Genomic DNA, 14,785 nt, shown 5'->3' with positions numbered 1-14,785 from the left:
CAGCGTGCCTAGCAAGGCGATGTTGAATAATCCTTGCCAGGACCTTTCCCGGCACACTGAGGAGTGAGATGCCCCTGTAGTTGTTACAGTCTGTGCGGTCCCCCTTCTTAAAGAGGGGGACCACCAGGGCATCCTTCCAATGCTGCAGAACCCGTCCAGTGGTCCAGACTGTTGTTATGATGTCATATAGGGCAGTCTGTGCACAAACGCCACCCTCCCTCAGCATTTTGCTTGGGGGATCCTCTCTGCCCTGTGCATTTCCTGGTCTCAGACTCCGGATCGCCTTCAGTACTTCCTCAACAGATGGCACCTCAGCCAGCCACTCACAGGGGGTGACTTCTTCCAATATTTGAGGCACCGCAGCCTCAGCAGGGTCATCCCAACATTGTGCCATGATGTTTTCTTGACTGAGGGATTTCCCCTCCCACAGGACCTCACAGAAATGCTCAGCAAATCTGAAAACCTATTCCTGGGGGTCGGAGATTGGATCACCGTTTTTCCTCTAATGATGGTAATCGGTGTGGCGCTGAAGGTTACTTTTTTGATGGAGTTAAACAGTGATTTGTGATCGCGGGCCACTGAGGCAGACTCCATCTCCTCAGCAACCCGCGACCACCACCCATCCTTACAGCGCCTTACGGCTCTCCGAACCTCCGAGCGAAGGCTGCGGTAAGCCTCCTCATTCTCTGACGTGGGATGCTGTAGCCGATGAGAGTGGGCCTGTCGCTTTTTCTCTCACCTATCCTGAACACCTCCTCTGTCAGCCAGGGTCTCTGGGGAGGTCTGGACCGCGTACCCAAAGCAGCCATTGCAGCTGCATGAGTCACAGTCCTAAATCTCTCCCATTTATCCTCGACATCAGGAGGAGTGGGGGACGATGCCAACCCCAGCCGCAAGCGATGATGAAATTCTCGCTTGCAACTTTCATCAGCTAACTAAGACCAGGCCACTTTAGGTTGGAATGGGGTCCTGGGTGTACACCCACCACCGGAGTGGAAGAATGGCAGGCGCATCTTACAGATGACTAGTCGATGGTCAGAGGTCAGATCAGCTCCACGGTAGGTCCTGGTGTCAAGGACATGGGCTCGCATCCGCTGGTCCGTCACTATGTAGTCCAGCAGATGTCTTGGACCCGGCATGCATCCATGATGTGGTGTGGATGCGCCGATGCCGGAACAGCGTGTTGGTAATTACAAGCCCATGGGCTGCACAAAAATCTAGCTGCCTCCTGCCGTTGTTATTGAGCTGATCTGGCCCATGCCTTCCAATTACTCCAGACCAGGTCCTAGCATCATGACCAACTCGGGCATTGGAGTCACCCAACAAGATGACTCTATCCCGAGTGGCCACTTTAGCCAGCACCTGTGACAGGAGGTCATAGAAGGCATCTGACTCATCGGCTTTGCCTGCATCCCTCCACGGATGTTCGTCTTCGGTGGGGGCGTAAGTAACCACGACCACCACTCCTCGCCTCCGGTTGATGGGAAGGCGAGCCCAAAGTAGCCTGGGGCTTACAGCTTCCCACAACTCACCGCCACGCTCCCACGCTTCCTTAATAATTTTTTTCAGACACACAGACACCCGTAGACCCACACACATAGAGACTCATGATTCCCACACATAGAGACCCATCTAACCTTTGATTTTGTTGACGATCTTGGTAACTTGTGAAAACAAGCGTCACGTAACTAACACCGCCTAACGCTCGATCGGTTACAACATTGAGCATCTCTCATCATCTGCAGGAGAGGTCCGCCACTGTGAAATCCCAGAGTCTTAGAAAGAGAGAGACACCCAGACCCAGGCTCTCAGTGTCCCCGACACGGCCATTGTGAACCCCCTGAGAGAGAGAGACACCCAGACCCAGGCTCTCAGTGTCTCCGACACGGCCATCGTGAACCCCGAGAGAGAGGGACACCCAGACCCAGGGTCTCAGTGTCTCCGACACGGCCATCGTGAACCCCCTGAGAGAGAGACACACTCAGACCCAGGCTCTCAGTGTCTCTGACACGGCCATCGTGAACCCTCTGAGAAAAAGAGACACCCAGACCCAGGCTCTCACCTGAATCACAGTTTCCAGTCTCAAGTTGGAGGAAGATGTTGAAGAAGATGACGATGGCAAAGGTGGTTGTGGTGTCTTCTCTTCGGTTTGATGTTGGGTGTTCATCAGTGAAGGAATTCAGACACTCACTCACTCACTCGACCACTCACTCACTCTCTCTCCCACTCTCTTTCTCTCTGTATGGGTGAGTGTGTGAGCGAGTGGGTGAGTGAGTGGGTGAGTGGTTGATTGAGTGAGTGATTGAGTGGGTGAGTGGTTGATTGAGTGAGTGATTGAGTGGGTGAGTGGTTGATTGAGTGAGTGATTGAGTGGGTGAGTGGGTGAGTGACTGGGTGAGTGAGTGAGTGAGTGGGTGAGTGACTGAGAAAGTATGTGAGTGGGTGAGTGTGTGAGTGAGTGAGTGTGAGAGTGAGTGGGTGAGCGTGTGAGTGAGTGTGTGAGTGTGTGAGCGAGTGAGTGAATGTGAGAGTGAGTGGGTGAGTGAGTGTGAGTGAGTGAGTGGGTGAGTGGGTGAGTGTCTGAGTGAGCGTGTGAGTGAGTGTGTGAGTGTTTGAGTGAGCGTGTGAGTGAGTGTGTGAGTGAGTGAGTGGGTGAGTGAGCGTGTGAGTGAGTGAGTGTGTGAGTGGGTGAATGAGCGTGTGAGTGAGTGAGTGAGTGTGTGAGTGAGCGAGTGGGTGAATGTGTGAGTGAGTGTGTGAGTGTTTGAGTGAGCGTGTGAGTGAGTGTGTGAGTGTGTGAGTGGGTGAATGAGCGTGTGAGTGAGTGTGTGAGTGAGCGAATGGGTGAATGTGTGAGTGAGTGTGTGAGTGAGTGGGTGAGTGTCTGAGTGAGCGTGTGAGTGAACAAGATACACAGACAGAGAGAGAGACTATGACACGCACAGAGACTCGGAGACACACACACAGTGACACACACTGTGACACACACACACAGAGTGACACACACAGTGACAAACACAGTGACACACAGTGACACACACAGAGTGACACACACAGTGACACACAGTGACACACACACAGTGACACACACAGTGACACACACTGTGACACACACACACACACACAGTGACACACACTGTGACACACAGTGACACACACACAGTGACACACACAGTGACACACACACACAGTGACACACACACTCAGATATAAACACTGAGATGCAAAGACAAAGCTCCCCCGTACAGCCTCACGCAGGCTGTTGGGGCAAGTGCTCTGAGACACACGGACAGACAGACAGCTGACCAATACCTTGTCTGTCACCACAACCACCACTATCACCACAACCACCACAACAACCACAACCACCACAACCACCACAGCCACTAACCAAGTGGCCTGCTCTCTCTCCCCACTCTCTCTCTGTCTCTCTCCCCGCCACTCCCCCCGCCACCACCCCCCACTACCCCTCCCCCCACTCTCCCTCCCACTCTACATCCACTCACCCCCCACCCCCCACTACCCCCCCCCACTCTCCCTCCCACTCTACATCCACTCACCCCCCACCCCCACTACCCCCCCCCACTCTCCCTCCCACTCTACATCCACTCACCCCCCACCCCCCACTACCCCCCCCCCACTCTCCCTCCCACTCTACATCCACTCACCCCCCACCCCCACTACCCCCCCCCACTCTCCCCCCCCCCACCCCACTCTCCCCCCACTCTCCCCCCACTCTCCCCCCACTCTCCCCCCACTCTCCCCCCACTCTCCCCCCACTCTCCCCCCACTCTCCCCACTTTCCCCCCCACTTTCCCCCCCCACTTTCCCCCCCACTTTCCCCCCCACTTTCCCCCCCACTTTCCCCCCCACTTTCCCCCCCCACTTTCCCCCCCACTCTCCCCCCACTCTCCCCCCACTCTCCCCCACTTTCCCCCCCACTTTCCCCCCTCTCCCCACTCCCCACTCCCCACTCTCCCCCCTACTCTCCCCCCTACTCTCCCCCCCACTCTCCACCCACTTTCCCCCACTTTCCCCCACTCTGCCCCCACTCTCCCCCCACTCTCCCCCCACTCTCCCCCCCACTCTCCCCCCCACTCTCCTCCCCACTCTCCCCCCACTCTCCCCCCCACTCTCCCCCCCACTCTCCCCCCACTCTCCCAAAATCTCCCCCCACTCTCCCCCCACTCTCCCCCCACTCTCCCCCCACTCTCCCCCCAATCTCCCCCCACTTTCCCCCACTTTCCCCCACTCTGCCCCCACTCTGCCCCCACTCTCCCCCCACTCTCCCCCCACTCTCCCAAACTCTCCCCCCACTCTCCCCCCACTCTCCCCCCAATCTCCCCCCACTTTCCGCCACTTTCCCCCACTCTGCCCCCACTCTGCCCCCACTCTGCCCCCACTCTGCCCCCACTCTGCCCCCACTCTGCCCCCACTCTGCCCCCACTCTACCCCCACTCTACCCCCACTCTCCCCCCACTCTCCCCCCCACTCTCCCCCCCACTCTCCCCCCCACTCTCCCCGCCACTTTCCCCCACTCTGCCCCCACTCTGCCCCCACTCTGCCCCCACTCTGCCCCCACTCTGCCCCCACTCTGCCCCCACTCTGCCCCCACTCTGCCCCCACTCTGCCCCCACTCTGCCCCCACTCTGCCCCCACTCTGCCCCCACTCTGCCCCCACTCTGCCCCCCACTCTGCCCCCCACTCTGCCCCCCACTCTCCCCCCCACTCTCCCCCCCACTCTCCCCCCCACTCTCCCCCCCACTCTCCCCCCCACTCTCCCCCCCACTCTCCCCCCCACTCTCCCCCCCACTCTCCCCCCCACTCTCCCCCCCACTCTCCCCCCCCACTCTCCCCCCCACTCTCCCCCCCACTCTCCCCCCCACTCTCCCCCCCACTCTCCCCCCCACTCTCCCCCCACTTTCCCCCACTTTCCCCCACTCTGCCCCCACTCTGCCCCCACTCTCCCCCCACTCTCCCCCCACTCTCCCATAATCTCCCCCCACTCTCCCCCCAATCTCCCCCCACTCTCCCCCCCACTCTCCCCCCCACTCTCCCCCCCACTCTCCCCCCCACTCTCCCCCCCACTCTCCCCCCCACTCTCCCCCCACTCTCCACCCACTTTCCCCCACTTTCCCCCACTCTGCCCCCACTCTCCCCCCACTCTCCCCCCACTCTCCCAAAATCTCCCCCCACTCTCCCCCCAATCTCCCCCCACTCTCCCCCCACTCTCCCCCCACTCTCCCCCCACTCTCCCCCCACTCTCCCCCCACTCTCCCCCCACTCTCCCCCCCACTCTCCCCCCCACTCTCCCCCCCACTCTCCCCCCACTCTCCACCCACTTTCCCCCACTTTCCCCCACTCTGCCCCCACTCTCCCCCCACTCTCCCCCCACTCTCCCAAAATCTCCCCCCACTCTCCCCCCACTCTCCCCCCAATCTCCCCCCACTTTCCCCCCACTCTCCCCCCACTCTCCCCCCCACTCTCCCCCCTACTCTCCCCCCCACTTTCCCCCCCACTCTCCCCCCCACTCTCCCCCCCACTCTCCCCCCCACTCTCCCCCCCACTCTCCCCCCACTCTCCCCCCCACTCTCCCCCCCACTCTCCCCCCCACTCTCCCCCCCACTCTCCCCCCTACTCTCCCCCCCACTTTCCCCCACTCTCCCCCCACTCTCCCCCCACTTTCTCCCCAGCCCCCACCTCAGCGTCCCGTGGTCGCCATGGGAACGCCCCCGGCGTCTCCATGACGACCGCGGGACGCGGAGTCCAATCGAGCGGGAGCCAATGGGAGTGGCGGGGTGAGTGGGTGGGGGTGGGGGGGTGGGGGTGGGGGGGTGGGGGGTGGGGGGGTGAGGGGGGTGGGGGGTGGAATCCGATGATCCGTAAAGCTCTTTAAGCTCCAGTGGGGGTGGTCGAAACGCGAAAACTTTATACTCAACTTCATAAATACACAACTTTATACACAACTTTATAAATATACAACTTTATACATCTATACAACTTTATATATACAACTTTTATATATATATATAAAAGTTTATATATTTAACTTTGTATTTGCAACTTTATATATACACAACTTTAGATATACACAAACACAACTACTAAACTATTTCTATTTAACCGGCTAATGCCTCACTGAACTATTAAAATATGTTTCAGACATACAGAGACCCAAACTCATAGAGACCCACAGAGACTCACAGAGACCCATACTCATAGAGACCCACAGAGACCCACAGAGACCCATACTCATAGAGACCCACAGAGACCCACAGAGACCCAAACTCATAGAGACCCACAGAGACTCACAGAGACCCATACTCATAGAGACCCACAGAGACCCACAGAGACCCATACTCATAGAGACCCACAGAGACCCACAGAGACCCACACTCATAGAGACCCACAGAGACCCACAGAGACCCATACTCATAGAGACCCACAGAGACCCATACTCATAGAGACCCACAGAAACCCACAGAGACCCATACTCATAGAGACCCACAGAGACCCACAGAGACCCATACTCATAGAGACCCACAGAGACCCATACTCATAGTGATTAATAGTGTTAATCACTGGGGCTCACTCCCATAGGGTTCAATGTTAATCACTGGGTCTCACTCCCATAGGGTTCAGTGTTAATCACTGGGTCTCACTCCTATAGGGTTCAGTTATAATCACTGGGGCTCACTCCCATAGGGTTCAGTGTTAATCACTGGGGCTCATTCCCATAGGGTTCAGTTATAATCACTGGGGCTCCCTCCCATAGGGTTCAGTGTTAATCACTGGGTCTCACTCCCATAGGGTTCAGTTATAACCACTGGGGCTCACTCCCATAGGGTTCAGTGTTAATCACTGGGTCTCACTCCCATAGGGTTCAGTGTTAATCACTGGGGCTCATTCCCATAGGGTTCAGTGTTAATCACTGGGTCTCACTCCCATAGGGTTCAGTGTTAATCACTGGGGCTCACTCCCATAGGGTTCAGTTATAATCACTGGGGCTAACTCCCATAGGGTTCAGTGTTAATCACTGGGGCTCATTCCCATAGGGTTCAGTTATAATCACTGGGGCTCACTCCCATAGGGTTCAGTTATAATCACTGAGGCTCACTCCCATAGGGTTCAGTTATAATCACTGGGGCTCATTCCCATAGGGTTCAGTGTTAATCACTGGGGCTCATTCCCATAGGGTTCAGTGTTAATCACTGGGGCTCACTCCAATAGGGTTCAGTGTTAATCACTGAGGCTCACTCCCATAGGGTTCATTGTTAATCACTGAGGCTCACTCCCATAGGGTTCAGTGTTAATCACTGGGGCTCACTCCCATAGGGTTCATTGTTAATCACTGAGGCTCACTCCCATAGGGTTCAGTGTTAATCACTCGGGCTCACTCCCATAGGGTTCAGTGTTAATCACTGGGACTCACTCCCATAGGGTTCAAGGTTAATCACTGGGGCTCTCTCCCATAGGGTTCAGTGTTAATCACTGAGGCTCACTCCCATAGGGTTCAGTGTTAATCACTGGGGCTCACTCCCATAGGGTTCTGTGTTAATCACTGGGACTCACTCCCATAGGGTTCGTGTTAATCACTGGGGCTCACTCCCATAATGTTCAGTGTTAATCACTGGGGCTCACTCCCATAGGGTTGAGTGTTAATCACTGGGGCTCACTCCTATAGGGTTCAGTGTTAATCACTGGGGCTCACTCCCATAGGGTTCAGTGTTAATCACTGGGGCTCACTCCCATAGGGTTCGTGTTAATCACTGGGGCTCGCTCCCATAGGGTTCAGTGTTAATCACTGGGGCTCACTCCCATAGGGTTCAGTGTTAATCACTGGGGCTCGCTCCCATAGGGTTCAGTGTTAATCACTGGGGCTCACTCCCATAGGGTTCAGTGTTAATCACTGGGACTCACTCCCATAGGGTTCGTGTTAATCACTGGGGCTCACTCCCATAGGGTTCACTCCCATAGGGTTCAGTGTTAATCACTGGGGCTCACTCCGATAGGGTTCAGTGTTAATCACTGAGGCTCACTCCCATAGGGTTCACTCCCATAGGGTTCAGTGTTAATCACTGGGGCTCACTCCCATAGGGTTCGGTGTTAATAACTGGGGCTCACTCCCATAGGGTTCACTCCCATAGGGTTCAGTGTTAATCACTGGGGCTCACTCCCATAGGGTTCGGTGTTAATCACTGGGGCTCACTCCCATAGGGTTCAGTGTTAATCACTGGGTCTCTCTCCCATAGGGTTAAATGTTAATCACTGGGGTTCACTCCCATAGGGTTCAGTGTTAATCACTGGGACTCACTCCCATGGGGTTCAATGTTAATCACTGGGGCTAACTCCCATAGGGTTCAATGTTAATCACTGTGACTCACTCCCATAGGGTTCAGTGTTAATCACTGGGGCTCACTCCCATAGGGTTCAGTGTTAATCATTGGGCTTCACTCCCATAGGGTTCATTGTTAATCACTGGTTCTCACTCCCATAGGGTTCATTGTTAATCACTGGGGCTCCCTCCCATAGGGTTCATTGTTAATCACTGGGGCTCACTCCCATAGGGTTCTGTGTTAATCACTGGGACTCACTCCCATAGGGTTCAGTGTAAATCACTGGGGCTCACTTCCATAGGGTTCAGTGTTAATCACTGGGGCTCAATCCCATAGGGTTCAGTGTTAATCATTGGGACTCACTCCCATAGGGTTCGTGTGTTAATCAATGGGACTCACTCCCATAGGGTTCAGTGTTAACCACTGGGGCTCACTCCCATAGGGTTCAGTGTTAATCACTGGGTCTCGCTCCCAAAGAGTTCAGTGTTAATCACTAGGACTCACTCCCAAAGGGTTCAGTGTTAATCACTGGGGTTCACTCCCATAGGGTTCAGTGTTAATCACTAGGACTCACTCCCATAGGGTTCAGTGTTAATCACTGGGGCTCACTCCAATAGGGTTCAGTGTTAATCACTGAGGCTCACTCCCATAGGGTTCAGTGTTAATCACTGGGGCTCACTCCAATAGGGTTCAGTGTTAATCACTGGGTCTCGCTCCCAAAGGGTTCAGTGTTAATCACTGGGACTCACTCCCATAGGGTTCAGTGTTAATCACTGGGACTCACTCCCATAGAGTTCATTGTTAATCACTGGGTCTCGCTCCCAAAGGGTTCAGTGTTAATCACTGAGGCTCACTCCAATAGGGTTCAGTGTTAATCACTGGGGCTCACTCCAATAGGGTTCAGTGTTAATCACTGAGGCTCACTCCCATAGGGTTCAGTGTTAATCACTGGGGCTCACTACAATAGGGTTCAGTGTTAATCACTGAGGCTCACTCCCATAGGGTTCAGTGTTAATCACTGGGGCTCACTCCCATAGGGTTCATTGTTAATCACTGAGGCTCACTCCCATAGGGTTCAGTGTTAATCACTGGGGCTCACTCCCATAGGGTTCAGTGTTAATCACTGGGATTCACTCCCATAGGGTTCAAGGTTAATCACTGTGGCTCTCTCCCATAGGGTTCAGTGTTAATCACTGAGGCTCACTCCCATAGGGTTCAGTGTTAATGACTGGGGCTCACTCCCATAGGGTTCTGTGTTAATCACTGGGACTCACTCCCATAGGGTTCGTGTTAATCACTGGGGCTCACTCCCATAGGGTTCAGTGTTAATCACTGGGGCTCACTCCCATAGGGTTGAGTGTTAATCACTGGGGCTCACTCCCATAGGGTTCAGTGTTAATCACTGGGGCTCACTCCCATAGGGTTCAGTGTTAATCACTGGGGCTCACTCCCATAGGGTTCGTGTTAATCACTGGGGCTCGCTCCCATAGGGTTCAGTGTTAATCACTGGGGCTCACTCCCATAGGGTTCAGTGTTAATCACTGGGGCTCGCTCCCATAGGGTTCAGTGTTAATCACTGGGGATCACTCCCATAGGGTTCAGTGTTAATCACTGGGACTCACTCCCATAGGGTTCGTGTTAATCACTGGGGCTCACTCCCATAGGGTTCAGTGTTAATCACTGGGGCTCACTCCCATAGGGTTCAGTGTTAATCACTGGGACTCACTCCCATAGGGTTCAGTGTTAATCACTGGGGCTCACTCCCATAGGGTTCAGTGTTAATCACTGGTACTCACTCCCATAGGGTTCAGTGTTAATCACTGGGGCTCACTCCCATAGGGTTCTGTGTTAATCACTGGGACTCACTCCCATAGGGTTCGTGTTAATCACTGGGGCTCACTCCCATAGGGTTCAGTGTTAATCACTGGGGCTCACTCCCATAGGGTTGAGTGTTAATCACTGGGGCTCACTCCTATAGGGTTCAGTGTTAATCACTGGGGCTCACTCCCATAGGGTTCAGTGTTAATCACTGGGGCTCACTCCCATAGGGTTCGTGTTAATCACTGGGGCTCGCTCCCATAGGGTTCAGTGTTAATCACTGGGGCTCACTCCCATAGGGTTCAGTGTTAATCACTGGGGCTCGCTCCCATAGGGTTCAGTGTTAATCACTGGGGCTCACTCCCATAGGGTTCAGTGTTAATCACTGGGACTCACTCCCATAGGGTTCGTGTTAATCACTGGGGCTCACTCCCATAGGGTTCACTCCCATAGGGTTCAGTGTTAATCACTGGGGCTCACTCCGATAGGGTTCAGTGTTAATCACTGAGGCTCACTCCCATAGGGTTCACTCCCATAGGGTTCAGTGTTAATCACTGGGGCTCACTCCCATAGGGTTCGGTGTTAATAACTGGGGCTCACTCCCATAGGGTTCAGTGTTAATTACTGGGGCTCACTCCCATAGGGTTCTGTGTTAATCACTGGGACTCACTCCCATAGGGTTCTGTGTTAATCACTGGGACTCACTCCCATAGGGTTCAGTGTTAATCACTGGGGCTCACTCCCATAGGGTTCGGTGTTAATCACTGGGGTTCACTCCCATAGGGTTCGGTGTTAATCACTGGGGCTCACTCCCATAGGGTTCAGTGTTAATCACTGGGTCTCTCTCCCATAGGGTTAAATGTTAATCACTGGGGTTCACTCCCATAGGGTTCAGTGTTAATCACTGGGACTCACTCCCATGGGGTTCAATGTTAATCACTGGGGCTAACTCCCATAGGGTTCAATGTTAATCACTGTGACTCACTCCCATAGGGTTCAGTGTTAATCACTGGGGCTCACTCCCATAGGGTTCAGTGTTAATCATTGGGCTTCACTCCCATAGGGTTCATTGTTAATCACTGGTTCTCACTCCCATAGGGTTCATTGTTAATCACTGGGGCTCCCTCCCATAGGGTTCATTGTTAATCACTGGGGCTCACTCCCATAGGGTTCTGTGTTAATCACTGGGACTCACTCCCATAGGGTTCAGTGTAAATCACTGGGGCTCACTTCCATAGGGTTCAGTGTTAATCACTGGGGCTCAATCCCATAGGGTTCAGAGTTAATCATTGGGACTCACTCCCATAGGGTTCGTGTGTTAATCAATGGGACTCACTCCCATAGGGTTCAGTGTTAACCACTGGGGCTCACTCCCATAGGGTTCAGTGTTAATCACTGGGTCTCGCTCCCAAAGAGTTCAGTGTTAATCACTAGGACTCACTCCCAAAGGGTTCAGTGTTAATCACTGGGGTTCACTCCCATAGGGTTCAGTGTTAATCACTAGGACTCACTCCCATAGGGTTCAGTGTTAATCACTGGGGCTCACTCCAATAGGGTTCAGTGTTAATCACTGAGGCTCACTCCCATAGGGTTCAGTGTTAATCACTGGGGCTCACTCCCATAGGTTTCAGTGTTAATCACTGGGGCTCACTCCAATAGGGTTCAGTATTAATCACTGGGTCTCGCTCCCAAAGGGTTCAGTGTTAATCACTGGGGCTCACTCCCATAGGGTTCAGTGTTAATCACTGGGGCTCACTCCAATAGGGTTCAGTATTAATCACTGGGTCTCGCTCCCAAAGGGTTCAGTGTTAATCACTGGGACTCACTCCCATAGGTTTCAGTGTTAATCACTGGGACTCACTCCCATAGAGTTCATTGTTAATCACTGGGTCTCGCTCCCAAAGGGTTCACTCCCATAGGGTTCAGTGTTAATCACTGGGGCTCACTCCGATAGGGTTCAGTGTTAATCACTGAGGCTCACTCCCATAGGGTTCACTCCCATAGGGTTCAGTGTTAATCACTGGGGCTCACTCCCATAGGGTTCGGTGTTAATAACTGGGGCTCACTCCCATAGGGTTCACTCCCATAGGGTTCAGTGTTAATTACTGGGGCTCACTCCCATAGGGTTCTGTGTTAATCACTGGGATTCACTCCCATAGGGTTCATTGTTAATCACTGAGGCTCACTCCCATAGGGTTCAGTGTTAATCACTGGGGCTCACTCCCATAGGGTTCAGTGTTAATCACTGGGATTCACTCCCATAGGGTTCAAGGTTAATCACTGTGGCTCTCTCCCATAGGGTTCAGTGTTAATCACTGAGGCTCACTCCCATAGGGTTCAGTGTTAATGACTGGGGCTCACTCCCATAGGGTTCTGTGTTAATCACTGGGACTCACTCCCATAGGGTTCGTGTTAATCACTGGGGCTCACTCCCATAGGGTTCAGTGTTAATCACTGGGGCTCACTCCCATAGGGTTGAGTGTTAATCACTGGGGCTCACTCCCATAGGGTTCAGTGTTAATCACTGGGGCTCGCTCCCATAGGGTTCAGTGGTAATCACTGGGGCTCACTCCCATAGGGTTCAGTGTTAATCACTGGGACTCACTCCCATAGGGTTCGTGTTAATCACTGGGGCTCACTCCCATAGGGTTCACTCCCATAGGGTTCAGTGTTAATCACTGGGGCTCACTCCGATAGGGTTCAGTGTTAATCACTGAGGCTCACTCCCATAGGGTTCACTCCCATAGGGTTCAGTGTTAATCACTGGGGCTCACTCCCATAGGGTTCGGTGTTAATAACTGGGGCTCACTCCCATAGGGTTCACTCCCATAGGGTTCAGTGTTAATTACTGGGGCTCACTCCCATAGGGTTCTGTGTTAATCACTGGGACTCACTCCCATAGGGTTCTGTGTTAATCACTGGGACTCACTCCCATAGGGTTCGGTGTTAATCACTGGGGTTCACTCCCATAGGGTTCGGTGTTAATCACTGGGGCTCACTCCCATAGGGTTCAGTGTTAATCACTGGGTCTCTCTCCCATAGGGTTAAATGTTAATCACTGGGGTTCACTCCCATAGGGTTCAGTGTTAATCACTGGGACTCACTCCCATGGGGTTCAATGTTAATCACTGGGGCTAACTCCCATAGGGTTCAATGTTAATCACTGTGACTCACTCCCATAGGGTTCAGTGTTAATCACTGGGGCTCACTCCCATAGGGTTCAGTGTTAATCATTGGGCTTCACTCCCATAGGGTTCATTGTTAATCACTGGTTCTCACTCCCATAGGGTTCATTGTTAATCACTGGGGCTCCCTCCCATAGGGTTCATTGTTAATCACTGGGGCTCACTCCCATAGGGTTCTGTGTTAATCACTGGGACTCACTCCCATAGGGTTCAGTGTAAATCACTGGGGCTCACTTCCATAGGGTTCAGTGTTAATCACTGGGGCTCAATCCCATAGGGTTCAGTGTTAATCATTGGGACTCACTCCCATAGGGTTCGTGTGTTAATCAATGGGACTCACTCCCATAGGGTTCAGTGTTAACCACTGGGGCTCACTCCCATAGGGTTCAGTGTTAATCACTGGGTCTCGCTCCCAAAGAGTTCAGTGTTAATCACTAGGACTCACTCCCAAAGGGTTCAGTGTTAATCACTGGGGTTCACTCCCATAGGGTTCAGTGTTAATCACTAGGACTCACTCCCATAGGGTTCAGTGTTAATCACTGGGGCTCACTCCAATAGGGTTCAGTATTAATCACTGGGTCTCGCTCCCAAAGGGTTCAGTGTTAATCACTGGGTCTCGCTCCCAAAGGGTTCAGTGTTAATCACTGGGACTCACTCCCATAGGTTTCAGTGTTAATCACTGGGACTCACTCCCATAGAGTTCATTGTTAATCACTGGGTCTCGCTCCCAAAGGGTTCAGTGTTAATCACTAGGACTCACTCCCATAGGGTTCAGTGTTAATCACTGGGGTTCACTCCCATAGGGTTCAGTGTTAATCACTGAGGCTCACTCCAATAGGGTTCAGTGTTAATCACTGGGGCTCACTCCAATAGGGTTCAGTGTTAATCACTGAGGCTCACTCCCATAGGGTTCAGTGTTAATCACTGGGGCTCACTACAATAGGGTTCAGTGTTAATCACTGAGGCTCACTCCCATAGGGTTCAGTGTTAATCACTGGGGCTCACTCCCATAGGGTTCATTGTTAATCACTGAGGCTCACTCCCATAGGGTTCAGTGTTAATCACTGGGGCTCACTCCCATAGGGTTCAGTGTTAATCACTGGGATTCACTCCCATAGGGTTCAAGGTTAATCACTGTGGCTCTCTCCCATAGGGTTCAGTGTTATTCACTGAGGCTCACTCCCATAGGGTTCAGTGTTAATGACTGGGGCTCACTCCCATAGGGTTCTGTGTTAATCACTGGGACTCACTCCCATAGGGTTCGTGTTAATCACTGGGGCTCACTCCCATAGGGTTCAGTGTTAATCACTGGGGCTCACTCCCATAGGGTTGAGTGTTAATCACTGGGGCTCACTCCCATAGGGTTCAGTGTTAATCACTGGGGCTCACTCCCATAGGGTTCAGTGTTAATCACTGGGGCTCACTCCCATAGGGTTCGTGTTAATG

This window comes from Lampetra planeri, unplaced genomic scaffold (assembly GCF_965212315.1).
Source record: "Lampetra planeri unplaced genomic scaffold, kcLamPlan1.2.h2 scaffold_231, whole genome shotgun sequence".
NCBI classification, from domain to species: Eukaryota; Metazoa; Chordata; class Hyperoartia; order Petromyzontiformes; family Petromyzontidae; genus Lampetra; species Lampetra planeri.
Note: the sequence above shows the minus strand (reverse complement) of the source record.